Below are 19,130 nucleotides of genomic sequence, written 5' to 3' on the forward strand. Positions count from 1 at the left end.
GAGTCATGGGAAATGTAGTTCGCGTCGGTCCACGTGTGAAACGGTGCAAGAGGTGCAAGAAATCCGTTTCCCAGCTTGCCTAGCGCAAAAGTCAAGTTCTGGAGAGACACACAACTGCCTGTAGGCCACAGACACACACTTTTTAAATATGTTTGGTCAGACACAAAAGAAGACAACAATTTATTACGCCCATAGCCTGGCACCCTTAGACGACACACATACGATGTTTGAATACTTTGCAAATGTGCCTAAAACCCTAAACCGTACAAGGCTTTTTTGCATTAACACCGTTCACAAGTTCATAACACACATACAAAAGGAAACGTGACACTTCGCACATACAGGCTATGCGCCCCTGCAGCACATGACTTTCATCAGCAGGGGGAGGTCTGTTCTCGTGCTTGGAGTAAGAATTTGTTCTTTATGTGGCCATGTACACTTAGAGAAATAATGTCAGATTTTAGGGGTTAAAAGATGTCTTTTGAGGAATAGTCTCTCACCACTAACCCCCCCCCCCTCACAAGCGCCACTTCCAGTCGATTCCTGGCAACCTCACACAACCTGAGGACGGTTCGGATCAATCCTGTGATACAGATGTCTGCTGAGTGGGCTGACCGGTCATTCCATAAACATCTGGGACAGTGCCCGTGATATCTGGGTGACACACTGAACGCTATATGACAAGAAGCAGACAGTGTCTTGTTACTGCCTTATACACCCCAGGACAAACTTTAGAGCCACACATTCTTTGTGGCTCTGTTTATTTGTAATGAAGTGAGACATACACAAACCAGCCTAGACAGAACTTCACCTTGTGATATAAGGATGATTGCCTTTTTGTGTTTATAGACTGCACACACCAGACAGTATATCAACCTATCTGCCATCTTTAAATGGACTAGTGGTTTTCAGATATAATTTCAAGCAGAAATCAATCTGGTGTTTTGCTGTAGTGCTGAATCTCAGTCACACAGGAAGAATAATATGGACTAAATGTTAAAGATGCCAGTTAATGGCTGCTGGATTGCCAGAGGGAATCCTTTAGAGCAACTGCAGAGTTGGCAGTAATAGAAGAAAAGTGAGTCAATGAGAAAACCGGTGGCAACAATCTAATGAAATAACTTATACTGGCCGCGGCATTCGTAGGTAACCGCACAATAAACCATAATCAGCAGACTTCCAAAGGGGCTGTGCTCACATAGAAAAGCGGAACATTTCTCCAGCTCTCAGCATCTTTAGAGAGTCGTGTATTGAGTCCAGTACAGAGTCGGTCCTGACCTTCCTGGGGCCCTAAGAAAAAGATTCTGCTATGGGGCCCTCCTACCTGACTTGTGAGCCTTGTAAACAATTTGCTGCACAGAAACACCTGACAGCGAGGTGCTCTCACTACAATCCTCCCTCCTACAAAACAGAAATACCCAGTGCTAGTTTGAATGGACCACTGTACCCTAACTAAGTCCTCATAAACTCTGTTTAGACTGGGGGCCAATCTGCTGGGTCATGCGGGGGAGCTGCAACTGTTCCATTAGGGTCTGAGCTTCTTGTATCTGATACTTGTTGTACATCTCTGGCTGAGCTCATACTGACTTAGGCTGCTTGTGCTTTTCAGCCTCACTTTCACCTTTGACATGAGAATGAGGCTTTGCCCTACACAAAGTGCATAGTGAGCTCTCACTCTGCTCCAATATTCACTCATACTTTAGCTCTGTTTAGTCTCCACCAACTCTGAAGGGAAATATCTGGCTTTTTAGCAACTAAATGTTGACCAGCTAGTCTCTAACTTAGTCTGTGTGCTGGTTGGTGCTTGGCAGGTATAGTGTAGAGAGGCTTTATCAGAGCTTTGCTTTTTTTTTTTACAGCAAAAATGTGCCTGCTGCTGGCGGTGTTTAGACACAAAACACTAAAGTTGTGGGCAGAAAACCAAAGCAAAATACTGAAACATGCTAAAAAGCTCAGAACTGCGGGAAACTCGAAAATTGAGTTTTTTTTTACTCATAGTCACTGTCACTATTTCAAAGGCTAATGCACCACCTATTGGCACATCAATGAAATACACGTTTCAGTTGTCAGAATTTCATTCCATATTCTCAGGTTATATTCAACATTTTCAGACGTACTGCTTTAAAGTGCAACTGGATGAATTTCACACATAACAGTCAGTTTAGTAGTTAATGGGAGTGTTAGTCTGAGAAAACAGCTGTGTAATGTCTTCAGTGGCTCAGGAGGAGTTTCAGCTCGTGCATTTATAATGGAAAGCCAGGATTACAAACTGGGGGACATGGAGTATGAAAGAGGTGGGTATTCTGTAGGCAGGGATGGTCCAACAAAAAAAAATGTGATTGCTAACATTATGAGAAATGTAGGCTCCATGGCTTTTGGAGTTTGACCCATTGGGACTAAAAGTCAATGATTTTGACCATTCATTTTAAAATCTATCTCTCGCAAGCCCCAAATTTTGTGATGCAATACTGAATCACTCTAGCGGCTCTTTGATATAGCAACTATCTGAAAATGACCACCAAGATACACATCAGAGGATAAAACAGAATTTAGATTTTTTTTAAATTGGTTTTAATGGTTGAAGTAGAAATGCTTCTTCATCACATTGAAATGAGTCAGTTGAGGCAGTTTTGGCATTTGATTAGGATGGGAGGAGAGCACCTGTAGATGCAGAGCAAGCCAGAGGCATTATATATCCCATTCAGCCTGGGAACGCTCTTATCGTTGAGGAAAGAAATTGCTGGAAAAAAGCAAACACATTAGGTTAGTGTTGCTGAAATTAAGAAAGAGAAGAAAAAAATCTTGCTAACACTTTATGATAGCACCATGTTTCAGATTATACGTTTGTATCTTATCTTTTTCCAGATTTGCCTGCATTTACTAAGTCAGAGAAGGCACCGCTTAAAAAGGGAGCTGATGTACCACTGGTATTTTCCTGAAGCGCTCAGTGAGGGAGGTGATGGCTGAGGAACTCACAGAGCGACACGCTATCTAAAAAGTGAAAATGACCTGTGTGTAATGGGAGTCTAAACATTCTCACACTACTTCACAGAGTTTGAGGAGGTATTTTGTGTGCAGATGGGATGATGTTGTGGTTGTTCAGTCAGCAGCATGCAGACAGCGATGTAAGTATGTAAGAGGATGCAATTGAGTCTGTGAAGCGTCTTTTACCTCCTCTTAAACAAATTGCAATGTGATTTTGCTACAATATGCTGTGAAGTGGTTATATTCAGCAGCGGAGATGGATTGTTTTGCTCATATGAACTTTTAGAATTCAAGCGTGTTCATGGTATTCTCTGCTGCACCAAACAGTGGCGCGTGGATAAAATGTAAAACTTTTTGTCTTGTTCAGTTTCCTTCTGCACCAGGCTTCTGCCTTCAGGCTGTTCACAGTTATTAGTAACCGCAGTGTTATAGCAACAAGATGTTCTGTTCTGCATTGAGAGGCAAGCTGCTATTATAGTAATCGTAAACACTTTTAGCGGATGACTCATATTATTTTTCAGATTTATCAGATGGTCCGTAAAAAGATAGTAATGTAAATGGATCCATTAGTACAGTTACTAATAGAAAGAGGAGCAACCTGACATTTAAAGCAGTGTTAATTGATTTTAGTAATTCATTCATTAATTTAATGTGTCACGTGGCTCCAGCAGAACCAGGTTGACATACTAAGTTGTTATGGCAGGTGTGTGAGAAACTTCTGCTCTCACACGAATGCATCAGAAAAATAATCCTCATGAATCCTCATGAAATAATAGTCATGAAGGGTTTGATAATGTGCAGCCTATAGTGTGAGTATTTAGATTTCTTATTAAATAATTAGATATTTTGGCCACTTGGATGCAAAATTCCAAAGTTGAAAATCACAAGTATTTGATCTATTATGACCATTTTTAAGTAGTCACACTCCTTTTAGCTCTGTTCTGGTCTCTGACGGGTCCTAGAGGGAAATATCCGGCTCTTTAACAATTAAATGCTCCACTATGTTCACCAGATAGTTGCTGACTGTGTCTGTCGGCTGTTTTGTGCTGAGCAGGTAGTTGGCAGCAGGCTTTAGGAGCAGTGACAGGGAACCAAACCAAAGTAAAGTCTTGAAAACCAAAGCAACAAACTGAAGGAGGTGAAAATGCTCCATAGAGCTAGAGAACTGCAGAGTCAGATGATAATTCCCTGTAGGTTTGTCACTACGATTGACCTTTTTTCACATTACACATTCTCGTTTGATCCATTGATAATATTAAAATATTCATTAGTGCAGTTTTAAAAACAGACAGTAAACCCTAACAAGCAACAGCCTCTACTGCCGGCAGTTGGACAGCTTTTGTGAACAGTTTGTTTCATTACTGAATTATGGATTCTGGTAGTGAAGAGTCTATTTTCTCCTTTAACCTTTTTTGCTGAAACAACACAGATTGTTGAGGCTTATATCAATATCAACATTTGATCACAATCAATTAAGAATATATCAGGTGTTTTTAGCTCTGCTAGTGGCAGGGATCTCTAGGGATGGTCAGTGAACCACTTTTGTGCACACACAAAGAAATTTTGTCCTGATATTCATGCTCGGCAAAGAATAAATCCTGAGGTTGACCTCAAGTCAAATTTTTCCTTTATCCAATACTTTGGTTTATCACCAAAACTAATGACATTTCCATCACCCTCAGCTGCAATTTGTGTTAACCTTTAATTAGCAACTGTAAGCATATTAATATGCTAAATAATATGTGTTAGCACTGCCAAACAGAGCCACTAGACTAGAGCAACTCTGCTAGCCTGAAGAAGGCATGCACAAAGTCAAAAGCCTCGTGATATGAGGGTGATTGCTGTTTTTCCACGCCTGAAACTGGGCTAAGCATGAGAGCCCAGTTTTCATTTCATGTTTATTAGCCTCTCATGTCAGCTGAAGGCAGATAAGGCATTTTACTGTGTAACATCATGTCCTGTGAACACAAGGCTCAATGCTTCCTTGTTTCAGCTCTGGCCTCGTCTCACAAGTGATATTATGCATGGTAGCTATTTGTGAGTAAATATATTTTACAGTTTATTCTCTCTTGAGTTGTAATTTAAAGATCTGGCGCCATTATAGTTTTTGGTGTCTGCGACAGCAGGAGCTTGCACATTAGACAAAATAAGTCTAACTTTGAGGTTTTCCTGCCATGCATGACAAGTTGGCACAAAGTTCTTTCTAAGATGCAGCACCTGTGTTCATTTTTACCTGCAGTGCTTTGTTTCTGTGTCTCGTGAGTCAGTATCTCCTTATGGTAATTGCAGACCTTTTTGGTACATTGCTCCTGCAAACTGCAGATGTCCTTAGCTGAAGTGCAGTTAAAAAACAAACATGGGTTGTCTAGAATACACAGCATGCACTCTAAAGACCAGCTTCTGTGTCCTTGTGTTCCCTAAATGCCACCAGAGGTCACCATGTCTGAGGCTTGATGGTCATGGATCATGGATCATGACCATCAATATAGGGGACATGTTTGTTGCTCAGATTCTTTTTATTTTAATTACTTTATAATAACTAAAAAGTTTTAACCTAATGTACAATGTGTGAGACCTGCCTAAAGTAATTTGAATTGTCTGACAAACTGACAGTATTAAAGGGTAATTTCAGTATTTTTGGGTCCTATTATCAAATATTTTGGTGTCGAAATGACTAGTATGTACAGAATGTTTTGAAATCTGTGCAGTAGAGGACTTCAGCCAGCAGCCTTGAACCAGCTGCAGTGGATGCAACGTATTCCTTTGGAGGAATTGTGCCCATTTGCCACAGACAGGCTCAGACTGTTACCAGGCTTGCTCGGTCACTATCTCTTTTTCTCTTCCTCCAACGTCTTCTTCTTGCCATGATATTATCCATACTGAGAATACCGAGCTAACTTATTCCAAAGAACTTACATTGTACATTATACACTCTTTGCTTCTTCCTATAACTTGCTTGCTGAAGTTTTGTTCTTACAATAGAAATCCTGCCCAGGATTTCAATCCTACATAGTTCTGCCTACCGAGCTGCAAGTGCACCTTCAAAATGATTTTGAAGCTGTTATTTTAGGATTAAAATACTTGCTTTAAACATACTGTATCTGCTGCAGAAGTAGAAAATAGTCATAAAGTTTCCAAACTGACTAATATCAGTTACATAAAGTGAACAATAAACTACTGCTCATACCAGACAGAGAAAGGCTGTATTGTGTTTGAATGAGTAATTTAACATTTTTATTTTGTAATGAGAATGAATTACATTAATTATTATTAAATCATATCAGCATCAAACACTCACCCACTGTAGGGTTTATTAAATTCTTCACGTAGAACAGCATGTTGATAGCTTATATAGTTATGATGGATTCCAATCTTGGCAAGTTTTCACGGCAGGAAAATTGATCAAAAACATTCTCTTTGAGCCTGTGATTATTTTGACAAAGCAGTCACACTGACATCAACCAGCAGCAGCTTGTTAAACTGCTGAAAGATTAACTGGACCTGGTACAAACCACAGCTAAGATAGTCAAATGCTAAGTGACAGTCAGCTCCTGTCTGACCTCCAAACAGAGAGCTGACTGCAGCATTTAGACAGACTATTTTTTCACACCAAAAAAAGTGAACAGAGAGCCAGACCACCTCTCTGCTTACTGCTCAGTGGCATTTATTTGAAAGGGTCCATCTGAAAGCCTTGAATGTGACAGGCAACAATCTAGTTGTCACAGCTGAGGCGTCTCTGGCTCCAGCTGCGTCTTCCTCGGTCTGTCTCTTGCTCACTAGTCTCAATGTGTTTTTTCAGCCTCATAGAGACCAGAACAAGTGATTTTGGTCATCGCCAAGTTTACTCTCATATCTAAATGATACGAATCTCGAGTTGTCACTCACTCGTGATGTACGCCAGGCTAGTCCAGACTGCCTGGTTTGCCATTACTTACGCCAGGCAGTGGCTTTCTCATTAGTTCAGTTCATGTGGTGTAACTCATGACCACCTACAGGCAAATATCTCTATCTCTATCGCTGGTTATACCTAATGAGGCTAATTTGCCTTTTAATGTTAACGTTTTGATAATCCTACCGTTTAGTGTGACTGGTTAACTTAATGTTATTACGCTAACGTTAGCTGACTACCTTGAATAAATTAGAGCCTATCAATTGTAAAGATTTATTTAATTCACTGTTATGTCTGATTTGGATGAAAAAAGTATCTATTTTAATGACAGGGCTTTTTCACATTTTTTAATACAAAACGATACACATACGTACATTTTACTTTCCATGTGTTCAGTGTATCTTTGGCTTTCACTAAGTCAATTAAATGCCATTCATTGTAAAAAAGGATTCTGTGGTCATGTAGATTTGAATTAATGTATTAGGTAAAATATATTCAATATGATTGTGTTTTTGATTTTGAGGCAAATATTTAATTCAATTTCAAATAAAAATGTTTGTAATAAAATCCACCAACTGTAGTTAAATAAAACATAAGCATTATATTTATCTAATCCCAAATAGAGAGAATATTGAGTGAATTCAAATTAATGTAATCAGGCAAATTTTAATTGAAAAGCTCTTCCTGTCAAGAATTCCCATGATGCATGGCGGTGAAGGGAGTTTTGTTAAAATTAGCTAATAAGTCTCCTATTTATTTGAAATACAAAATGTACTTTGTGAATTATGTTTTTTTTAAAGAATATAGAATACAGTGTTTTGTTCTTGTCATTCTTGTTTTTTTTTTCTATACAGTCTATGGTTTGCTATTGAAAGCAGGAGTGAAGTGCCTGTTTTATTCGATAAGTTCGGCTGCATTGACCATTGACTGATGTATCAAAAGCAATTCTCTTTTATGGCCATGTCTACTAGTGATGGCAAGATTGAGTCTTTTGACAGACTCATTCATTCAAATCTCGCTCATTGAAATTAACTAATTTTTTTTTGAGTCATTTCGTTCATTTCGTTCATTTGAACTAGGCTGCTTGTTGCGGCGCTGTAGCCCTCTAGTGGGCGATTAAAAAACAGCACCATTCTCAAGTACGGAAGGCTGCCTGGCTTGCTTTATATGACAAAGTATAATGCACAAATTCACCTCTTGATTACTGTATGTCATCATTATATAAACCCCCTGGGCCCATAACCAAATTCAAACCATGTAAAAACCACTACTCCGGCTAAATCCTTCCATTTTATATACAACCAGACCAGCCATATAAAGGCTTATATATAATTACTATCATTATCTCTAAAGTGCTCATTCATACAGCAGCCTAACGTCCCTATCCATGAGTAAAATATTAATATCAGATATGCAGTAAATATATTGAAGTAATAAGCTTGATACACTATATGAATAAACACACTCTTATTAAAATTCAACCAATTTAATAATAATCTGGATCAAGCCACCAAGTTCTTAAAAGAACTCCAGCACAGAGAGAGGAACAAAGAAATATTAACACATTATATAAATGCAGCAGTTTGGCAGGTCTGGACGCAGAATGGCCCACATCAGGTCCAGATTCTGCAGCCAGAGAAACACACGAGCACATCGCTCTCAAACAGTGCAGGTCGTTCACAGGTCACGAGCTGTGAACGACCTGCCTCTCATTCTCCGGCGCTGGCAGTCACTCAGCCTGCCGAGTGAATGAAAGACTGAGGAGGACCCATGTGAGCGGTGAACGATTAGTTCATTCCTGCTCCACAGTAGGAGCTGTCACGTGACAAATGAACGACTCAGACCTAGAGACCCACAGTTGAGAGTTGTGAACTAATCAATTCTGTTTCCTGTGCTTCCTGCTTACCACAGCCCTGTAGCCGAGCTGTCACGTGACAAATGAACGACTCAAACAGACCCACAGTTGAGAGTCGTGAACTAATCAATTCTGTTTCCTGTGCTGACGGAGCCCATGCAGCTGCCGTGTGACGAGTGAACGTAAGAGTCCAAGATCCTTCACGCATGTGTGAAAATGAACGAATCACTCACTGAGACAACCCGTTTCTCCCGAGTCATACACACGATTAGGTCTTATGAACGAAACGTTCTTTGAATGACACAACACATTTGCATCCATGTGGGGGTCCCCTACCAAGCTGGTGGCCTGGATCGGCTGCCCCCATGCTATGTTCCTTATGTGGAGATAATTAATACTGTTGATATATATAATAAAATTATATTTATTAGTGCTATTTACACATTAGGGAGTTTACCTTTTTCAAATCAACTCAATTTTTTTGTTTAGGTTATAATTAATTCAGTTCTGTTTTCTATTTGAATCTACTCATATTAAATGGAGAACATTTATTCTCAAGTATTTATTCAATACCAAACATTGTGGAATTTAATTAATAATATTGCTTGTAATCTGTTGCCTCATTTTTATTGAGTAGATATGGTGTATCTTTTCTTACAGTGACAAAGAAGCAGAAATAACAATGATGTTTTTTTTTTATTCTTAATAACTTACGTGTGACTCATGTTTTTAAAACACCTCAATAAACTGTCTAAACTGGTGGCGTATAATATTACTGTTTTGTTTTGTAAAGTTTAAAAAAGGAATAAAAAACTGTTGGTGCAGGTCTCGAACTGCAGTGGTTCTCCGGCTCTGCAGTTCGATGATAAAACCATCAGCAAGTTCCAAACAGGCGTATTTTGATCGGGCAATACACTAGTCTAGTTAGACTAGTGTCAGTTCAGCTGATCAGCTTCACACTTGGTGGATGTAGCGATGAGGATCCACAGAAGTGCAGTGTTTAAGAGCAAGTTCCTATGTAGAATGTCATGACCCTGGGGTCATATGTTGTATGTATTTATCTCTCACCCTGCACTGTCAGCTGTTCTCCTCCCTTAGAGTGTATGTGTGTGTGTGTGTGTGTGTGTGTGTGCATGCAGGTAATGAAGAACAGGTGGGCACACTGGATTGGTGCTGCAGAGCTGATTGCTGTCTCCTGATTGGTCACCTGGATGACAGCAGCCATCTTAAACCCCACTGACAATAACGCCTTCTCCTCGCTCTGTGCCGTTCCCAACATGAGCCTGTGTACTGTGTGTATTGCCTGTTTCCATTGTGAGTAGAGAACCTGTCTAGTGAGCACATTAGACTTTGTAAGTAGTTTACCTTAATAATTTTGATTATTGTCTTATGACAACCTTGTTTTGTTGGCTTTAGCCATGTTGTTTACTATGTAGCAATTTTCTTTGTTGTGTTTCAGCTACAAGCAGTTAGGAGTGAGAAGCCCTTTTTTTTGTTTGCACCCTTTTTCTCCTGTTGAGATTAGAAGCCTAGTTTAGAGCTTTGTCTCTTCTTTACTTTGTTTTTGGTTTAGGAAAGTTCTAGGTTTTCTTAATGTTTTGGTGGTTTTGGGCACTGCTTATCTCTGAAACTAATAAAAACTGCTAAATTGTATTTCCTCTTGTTCTGGCATTGCTTGAGAATAAGAGTGGGAAGCAACACATTTGTTACATCGAGGATACCCCTAGGCCTTAGGAGAGTAGAAGTAGTAGGGCTTCTGTGAATAACCTCAGCGTAAGGTCTAGACCTGCGCTCTTATGAAAAGCACTGTAAGATAACTGTTGTTGTTATTTGGTGTTATATAAACTGAATATTAGTAGAAGAGCATCTATTAGCAATGACAGCAACCAGTTGATGTTACATTTTGCTAAAATGCCCTTCCCTCGATTGTGTCCACTGTTCAGTAAGTTTGCCATTTTGTTTTGCCAGCAGAGGCCAAGCATGCATAAAAGCATCATCCTACAACAGAGCAGCCAGCACTCAGTGGATTATGGGAGGCAGGGGCTGTGAAGGATCCCCTGGTTGTGGTCTCAAGTCTTGAAATGTTGACTTTAGAGGATGCAGTCCTTGATTTTGCTCGTCGATAGTGAGCTGGTGACCTAAGTCGAACATGAACTTTGACTAAATTATGCTCTGGAGCCATGTCTCCCAAAATGGGTTGCAGTCCCCTTTTTTTTTTTTTTTTTTTTTTTTTAATTGGGTCTCCAATAATGGAGACCCCTGTATAATGTGTAATATGTGGAGAAGCGCTCAGGGTTTGGTTTTAAATATGACGGGTATCTCCAAACGCAACATCCGCTGTATTTGGGGACAGTCCAAACATCTCTTTGCAAAGAAGAATCCTTCACGAGGTGTTGATTTGAATTTGTCACAACATACGTGTGTGTGTGAATCTGACTTTGCAATTCATAAATGCATTTCGTAGACATGGTTTGTTTTGCCCTTCAGCCATAGTTTGTAGATGTATTTTTGTAAATTTGGGTCTCAGGGAGACCCCAGATTCCTCTTTCGGGTCTTTAGCTGAAAGTTTGGGAACCACTGCTCTGGAGCGTTTAAGCCCTCAGTATGGTTTTGGAGATGTGGAGTGCTGTTGCTGACTCAGACAATGCCAGACTGACCATCTGGAGTCAAAACCCAAATCGGGCCATAAAAAGACACATGCACACAGACATCCAGTGCACAGCTGTTATGCACAGCAGTTATGCATTCAGTTTAGTGGGTTGCCTGGCACAGTGTGGTTACTGCCTGCTGCTTGTCATTTCTGCAGACGCAGTTTATAACATCATTTCATCACAGCTAGCAGGTGGCTGTTGTTGTCTTACTTTAAGTTAATAACAAAGGAAAAGTGAAGCATCCGAATTACATCACTTTAGATTCTTAAGCTCTGTGGGATGTTGGCCTGGGGAGGTGATAAACATGGTTCCTCCTAAGGTTTACCAAATTAACACAACAAAGGGTCATTTTGTTCCCCAGTTCTAGTGCTAGGGGGTTAGGACCTTGGCTCATAGATACGCTCCCGTTTTGAATATGCAGAAAGAAGCTCTCCGGGAGCAGTTCAAAGCACGCAACACTAAATCTATGTGCTTAGCTCCACTGTGTAAGCACACATTTTTTTTTTTTTTTTTTTTTTCCCTCTGACCTCTCAGTTCTGTGTCTTTGTGCTTGACATGTTCATCTGCACTCACATCTTTTCAGGCGCTCGCACTTTGATCTTCCGGCGCTCAATATATCAGCGTGCGACATTGTGAACCATGTGCTCAACATTTAGATTCTAAATTTACACCACTGAAATAGCTCCTTATGCATTTAGCGCTGCTGCCGGCAGTAGCAGTATTTCTGCAGTGACGAGGACCAGAGCTTTAGAGAGGATTTAAGGCTGCTAGCCCACTTAAAGTTAAAACATAAGTGGAAGTCATGGGCAGACGAAAAGGTTATCTAGATTTGCGCAGTAGGATAATGTTTAGCTCAGTTTGCAGGTCTGGTTATATCAGAAATGTAAAACTAAAAGCTCTCAAAGTATTTTGATTATCTCAGATTTAACTTGCAGAACTTCTTTCTTACATGTTTCAGTGAAGAAAAACTGCTATAAAACTACCAACAACAAAAAAGAATAAAAACAGTGTTGATTCTTTGTGTGTTTATTCAGTTAGTGTGTGTGTGTGTGTGTGTTCATATTTTAGATAGTAATATCATTACACAGCATCGGAGGTTTCTGTCATATCGTCCTACATATTCTGACAGTTAATTTAAATGTCCATGTGGGTCGTGGTGTATCTCCAAGCTGGTTTTGAGTCAGAAGTCCAGGGCTCCTAGAGGGAGCTGGAGGAAACTCCTGGGTTGCAGAAAATACTGCAAAACTTTTACTTTAACTGGGTGGGTTTGCACAACAAACGCAGCATACAAATCATACTCACTATATTCTCACATTGTGCTTACACTGCTACATTCATTTTAAAGGAATTCATTAGAATATGCCCAGTATTATCAAGTAGAAAGTGTGGGTATGTTTATTAATGCGCCTCTCCACTGCAGTGCTGTTTTTTTTGTTTTTTTTTTATTTCCCCTCTGGGTCTGCTTGTTTACAGCAGCATTTAGAGGAACATGTTTGTTCGCTTCCTTCTCTTGATTTCCCTGATAACGATCTAACTAAATGTTACATAGAAAGTTTCTAAAGTGTCAGATAAACACCACTGCCCGTAAGTGAGTGCCTCTACAGTCAATATTAAGGATTACCACCAGATTTAATTAGATTGTAATGAGACCTAAATAAGAAAAGCTGCCTATACTGATCAGTGTTTAAAACAGCATTTTTTTTTTTTTTATTGTACCAAAAGAACCTCTGGTTATCGCGGTCATTTGCAACCAAACACTGGAGCTAAGTCCTGTCCTGGTCTTGTATTTAAAGTAGAAAAGCTTTGTGTCCCTCTAAATGGTAAAAGTTATCATGTATCATAACTATCTATATATTTATTGTGTTATTGTTAATGATTTAGGTCCTGGTTGCCATGCTATATCTCAAGTATGTGGTTTATCATTAAAATCTTCTTGTTTTCTAGAGGGGTTCTTGTTCTGTTTTTTTTGTAATTGGTCAATAACGGTGCTAGCAGACTGTTCTGCTCGTAATTTGGGGTAAACAAGATTATGTGTCTGGAGCCCTGCTAGCAGCTCTGTGAAACTGTACTGAGCTAAATCCTTATGTAAGACATATCATGTAAGCATTATAACATTTGTTAATTAGCACAGTACAGTTGAGGTAAGGTGATCAGATTTCTGAAATGAAAACCGGGCACATTTTTGTTTTGGTGGTCAGTATGTCAGTAAAAATGCAATGCTGTTATGAATGAAATCAAGTCATTTTGAGGCAGAATCTACCTTTCAGTCAACAGAGGCTGCAATCACTTTCTTGCAAGTAGAAAAGGTATTTCAACGGGTAAAAAGGTATGGATTGGTTGGTACACAGCAAGTAAAATAATAAGGATAATTGCAAAAAGAGATCACATCTTTATTTTATATATAACTTAGCAGTAAGTCATGTTAATTAAGGCTGGTCCGTTTCCCAAATTTAAACAAGGATATTAGCGAATGCGTAGTTAAAAGCAAGTATATCCAGGGCTTAAAGATGTAAATCCAGTAGTTAAGATATTTCAGTCCGGATCGACTGACAAACCGAGATTGTCAATGTGGCAAAAATACCTGACAGTTATAGTAGGCAGTAAGACGACAAAAACGTGAGAACTGCAGTGATCTATTCTTAGCAAAGAATCAAGCAGCAGAGTTTTGACTTTATTTACACCAAAACAATTCTTTCAATAACTTTACGGGGCGGCAGTAGCTCAGACCGTAAGGAATAGGCTGGGAACCGGAGGCTCGCTAGTTCGAATCCAGCTCGGACCAGCGTTGCGGAGCGTGGACTGGTAGCTGGAGAGGTGCCAGTCCACCTCCTGGGTACTGCCAAAGGAGGCCTTGAGCAAGCTCCTGAACCCCCAACTGCTTGGGGCGCTAAGCGAACCATCTTCAGATAGTCAAATCAAACTCCTCATCTAACTCTGGGAAATAATGAAAATGAGTGTATTACCCAAAATGTTGAACAATGTCTAAAACAGTCCTCTATAAGCTCAAATATGCATGTATATATATTTATGTGTATATACTGATATTGTTTTGCTTTCATGTTCAGAATCTTCTACATCTTGCCGTCATGAAGAAAATAAAATGCTGTCCTGACTTTGTTTTGCTACAGCAGATACAGATAAAATGTTTCTATTAGTAGCAGAGAGGCAAGAAAGGAAATTCAAGGGCAAAAGGGAATTAAAGAAAAAAAGAAGAAAATGGCCAGATAAGATTGAACTTTTCATTACTGGTAAATTGCAACATATGGCAGAGGTGCTGACATTTGCTTTGTTGCTGTGATGCAAAATGCAAAGAGAAGATTAGGTTTGATGGCTCACTAACTGAAAAGCCAGAGAAAATTTTTTAAAAACCCATGAACGTGTCTCCTCCGCTATTAGATAATTAAATTGCTCCAGTGGTTCTTTGAAGCTTAGTACTTTAAAAAAAAAAAACAGTTAGTGGGAGGTCTGGCTGGAGACCGCACTCACAACTCCTGCATCTAATTGCCACTCTGCTCAAACGTGGTTAATGTAGCCTCCCATAAGAATCTCTCAAATGCATCTTTCATTTGGTATAATGAATGTCTTGGAATTCGAGGGAGAAACGCACACTTATGCAGATGTATTAACCACATAAACTCTGTTTGTTATGTCACATGGAGGGTTCTTATCCAAATCCTAACCCACCATGGACATTCACTATACAGTGGTCCAGCCTCCTCTCCTACTAATATACTGTGGTTAAAGCTAATGACTGAGTAAAGACTGTGTGGGTGCAGCCACTGCTTTCCCAATAGATAACAATACTGTATTCAACAGACCTTTCTTGGAATGGAGAGGTTGCTGAAGGCTGCAGACTCAGTGCAAAGTCCTGCCATAAATAACATTACTATTATGAGTGTGAATCGAAATATGTTTTGTGGCGTGAAAACTTGAGTAAAATTTGAGTAGAGTGCAGCTAAATAAAATACCTCAGAGTACAGCGTTTAATCAGTAAACACGATGGAATGAATCAAGTGTCTCTCAAAGAGAGTGAAGTAATTATGAAGAAAACGATCAATCAATCAAAGCAATTAGGCAACACAGGCTAACAGTGAATGTCATCCTTTGTCATCATGAAGCCACAAGGGAATCTTTTCTTGGTATGTTCTGTCACAGTGTGACATTTGTGCATCTTCACAGGAGTTTTGCTGTTGAAGGAAATATTGCTGCATTTTCTGACTAGAGACAACCTTAGGCTGTGATAGCAGTGCTTTTTAAAGATCTGTGTGTGTGTAGGAACTGCATTCAGTCTGAAGACAGAGCACATTTTGATCTGTCTGTAATGTTTGTACTTTGTGAAATAGATCACCCTCAAGGAAATGCAAACACAGAACCAGACTGTCACGTTCAAAGCAAATAGGCTATAGCTAAGAGCACTAACATTTAATGAATGAAGAGGAAGAAGAGCAGGAAAAAAAATCAAGATGTATTGAGCTTCTGAAGGAACTGTTTGATTTAGAACAAACAAACGAAAAAACACATAAACAAGCAAAGAGAGAAAAACATTTAGAAAAAAGGTTAGAGAATTATGCACAAGAAATAAAATTGTGTTGTGACTCTCTGGAATAGAACTGTATTTGTGCAGACTTGTAATGTCCTTGCGTCTTTGTGCTTATATTTAAAGCCTCCTTTGCTGCATGTAGGTGATAAAAAACAAGCAGCTTGTTTGGTAGATGTGGAGGGTAAAAAAAGACACAATCAAGCCAATTGCTTCAGAGACATTACTTTGAACTGCCAGTTTGTTGGTTAATTAGTTTATAGCACAAAACACTGAAACCTGAGGCTGCTTAAATCCACAGAAGAACTGTGGGGAGTTCTCAAAGATGTCTGAGCCGACCTACCTGCCAAGTTCCTTCAAAAACTATGTGCAAGTGTACCTAGAAGAATTGATGCTGTTTTGACGGCAGGGGGTGGTCACACCAGATATTGATTTAGATTTTTCTTTCTTCACCCACTTTGCATTTTGTTAATTGATAAATATAGTATATTAACGTGTCTATTATTGAAAGCATTCTTACATAACAGCACTTTTTCCGCAGCTTAAACTTTCGCACAGTATTGTATATATACTTCCCTGGAATTTAGGTACGGATTGTACCAGCAGGCGATGATCTGGTATTTTCATTTAGCAGGTGAGTGAAGCTGTTATCGGCTGTGAAATACAAAATGTTTAGAGTTGGTTCACATTGTTCCACCATCCAAAGACTGAACACGTCTGGCATATTGTGTATTTAGATAAGGAACATATAGTGTAGTTTCACCACCTTGGTTATACTGAGGGTGGGATATTTCCTTTTCCTGTTGATCATGCAAAGGCTCATTAGGAAGCCAAAGAAAAACAAAGCAACAGCCAACCAAAACATGACAGCAATGCCGGTTATGTAAAGTGCTCTAAGATAGAACAAAACACTGTCACGAGGCATGCCACCTGTTTTGCACATCAAAGTTAGTTTACTAGTCCCGAGGAAAACCACACAGTCTGTGAAAACAGCTGCATCCTCAGTGGCTGTCGAGGAGCTTTGTCAAGTCGTACAAAAATAACCTGAGAGATGTCATAGTGATGTCATTACAGTTGTTACAAACTGGAGGTGTGGAGTCTGATAAACAGGGTTGTTAGATAAAAGGATGAATGAAAAGATGCAATCAAATTGCATCATGGGAATTAGGCTCTTCTATGGACAAAAAAATGGATAAAAAAACACCTTTCTATTATGGGTGCTCACACGTCATATTAAATCAGTAATTTTCTATAAGAAGGACTTTTATTGTTGTAGGTAGTAGGGTCATACTAAGGACTTATCTTAAGATCATTTTAGATCATATGTTAAAAACATGATTGCTGACCAGGTACACTGACAAATTAAAATAAATTAATTATTCCCTCAAAATGTTTTCAAGTTGAATCAACATGATTACATTCATCTAACTCCAACAGATTTTTAAAAAGTCAAAGCAAATCATTTTACTAGAGATGGGAAAGCTTTAGACCACATATATTTTTATTTAGCCTTTATTTAATTAGGAAGTCCCTCGAGATTAAAATATCTTTCATTGAGGGAGACCTGGCCAACACTATTATGAGGTTACAAAAATGATCAAATATATTCAAAAACAGACATGTGACAACAGACACATAATGCAAAATCCTGGTTAGGAATAGCAATTGCACTCTTCAGTTTCTTACATGTGTCTATCTGTATAAATAAAACAGGAGACCAGATCATAAAGTGCACAGGTATGTGTATGAGAAAATGAGGTGGATACAAAACGTTGATTACTGTGACACACACAGTCTAGGCAGTGAAGTACAGAGAAGGCAACATACATGTAAATCATGTCGCCATAGTCAAGAACATTTACGAAGGTAGCCTGTACAAGAGTTTCCTAATTACATTAAGTTACATTAAGGCAGGCTAAAACCCCAGCCTAACCTTCAGTTTCTTCACTAGGTTCTCAATATGCTCTAAAAGCGGCCCAAATACCCACGGACTTGAAGGAAGATACTCTTTCAATTAAGTCCCCTCCAAAGATACAAATGCCAACATTATCTGAGATCTGGAAGCGAGCTCTGGGAAAGATCATGAGTTTAGTTTTCTTAGCATTGAGAACCATCTTTAGACCATACAATGAAAAGCAGTCTGGATCAAAAGCCTGGCTCAGAGAAGAGGCAACTCATTAGACTATATTATATTATTCATTAGATTATATCATCTGCATAAATATGCACTTCCCAATGTTATTTATAAACACAGAAAACAAGACAGGGGCTTAAATTGAACCTAGGGGGGACTCCTTTAAAGATCTCCATAAATCTTGTGACCATCTGTGTATACACACTTGAATCTTTCTGTGAAGTAGTTCCTGAACATCTCTACAGCCATGTCGTCACTGAGTCTGCCTAACAGCAGCTCATGGTCCACCAAGTCAAATTCCTTGGACAGATCAACAAACATCTTTATGTGCAAGGCAATGATTAGATCATTTGTTACCAACATAGCTGCTGTTTCATACCTATTTAATAAAATATACTTTATGTGTCTGTGTGGAGTTGTGTACGTATTAATCAACCATACTTTATAACTAAGATAGTTATTCTTGACATATCACACTTTTTAACCATCAGTATGACAGAATATTGTTTATTACAATTGTTATTGTATTGCAGATTAAGAATCTGGCATGTTTATTTCTTGAAACAAATAAGAACATCACTAATTCAAATAGGAAGTTTTGCGTGTCTGTAAACAACTATGTCTCTTCATTCTGTCCAGTTAAATATGGTGTGCCTCAGGGGTCGGTCTTAGGACCCATTTTGTTTTCCTTGTATCTGCTTCCCCTTGGACATATTATCCATAAACATGGCATTTCTTTTCATATTTATGCTGATGACACACAAATATACTTGCCCGTCAGATCCACAGACCCTGGAATGCTGAGTTCACTTAACAACTGCCTTTGTGAAGTTAAAAAATGGATGTCAATAATTTCCTCCAGCTGAACTCAGACAAAACAGAAATCTTGGTCATCGGGTCCCAGCAGATGGCAAATCAAATACTGCCATCTGCTGGTTCCCTAGTAAATCACATTAAGCCTGTGGCAAAGAACCTTGGTGTTTGGTTTGATAGTAATTTAAATTTCGAGCAGCACACCACAAAGCTTGTTCAATCATGTTTTTATCAACTTAGAAATATAGCAAAAATTCGATCTATGT

This window comes from Micropterus salmoides, unplaced genomic scaffold (genome assembly GCF_014851395.1).
Source record: "Micropterus salmoides isolate LMB-PRFRI ecotype aquatic unplaced genomic scaffold, ASM1485139v1 Ms_hic_scaffold_2856, whole genome shotgun sequence".
Classification (NCBI taxonomy): Eukaryota; Metazoa; Chordata; class Actinopteri; order Centrarchiformes; family Centrarchidae; genus Micropterus; species Micropterus salmoides.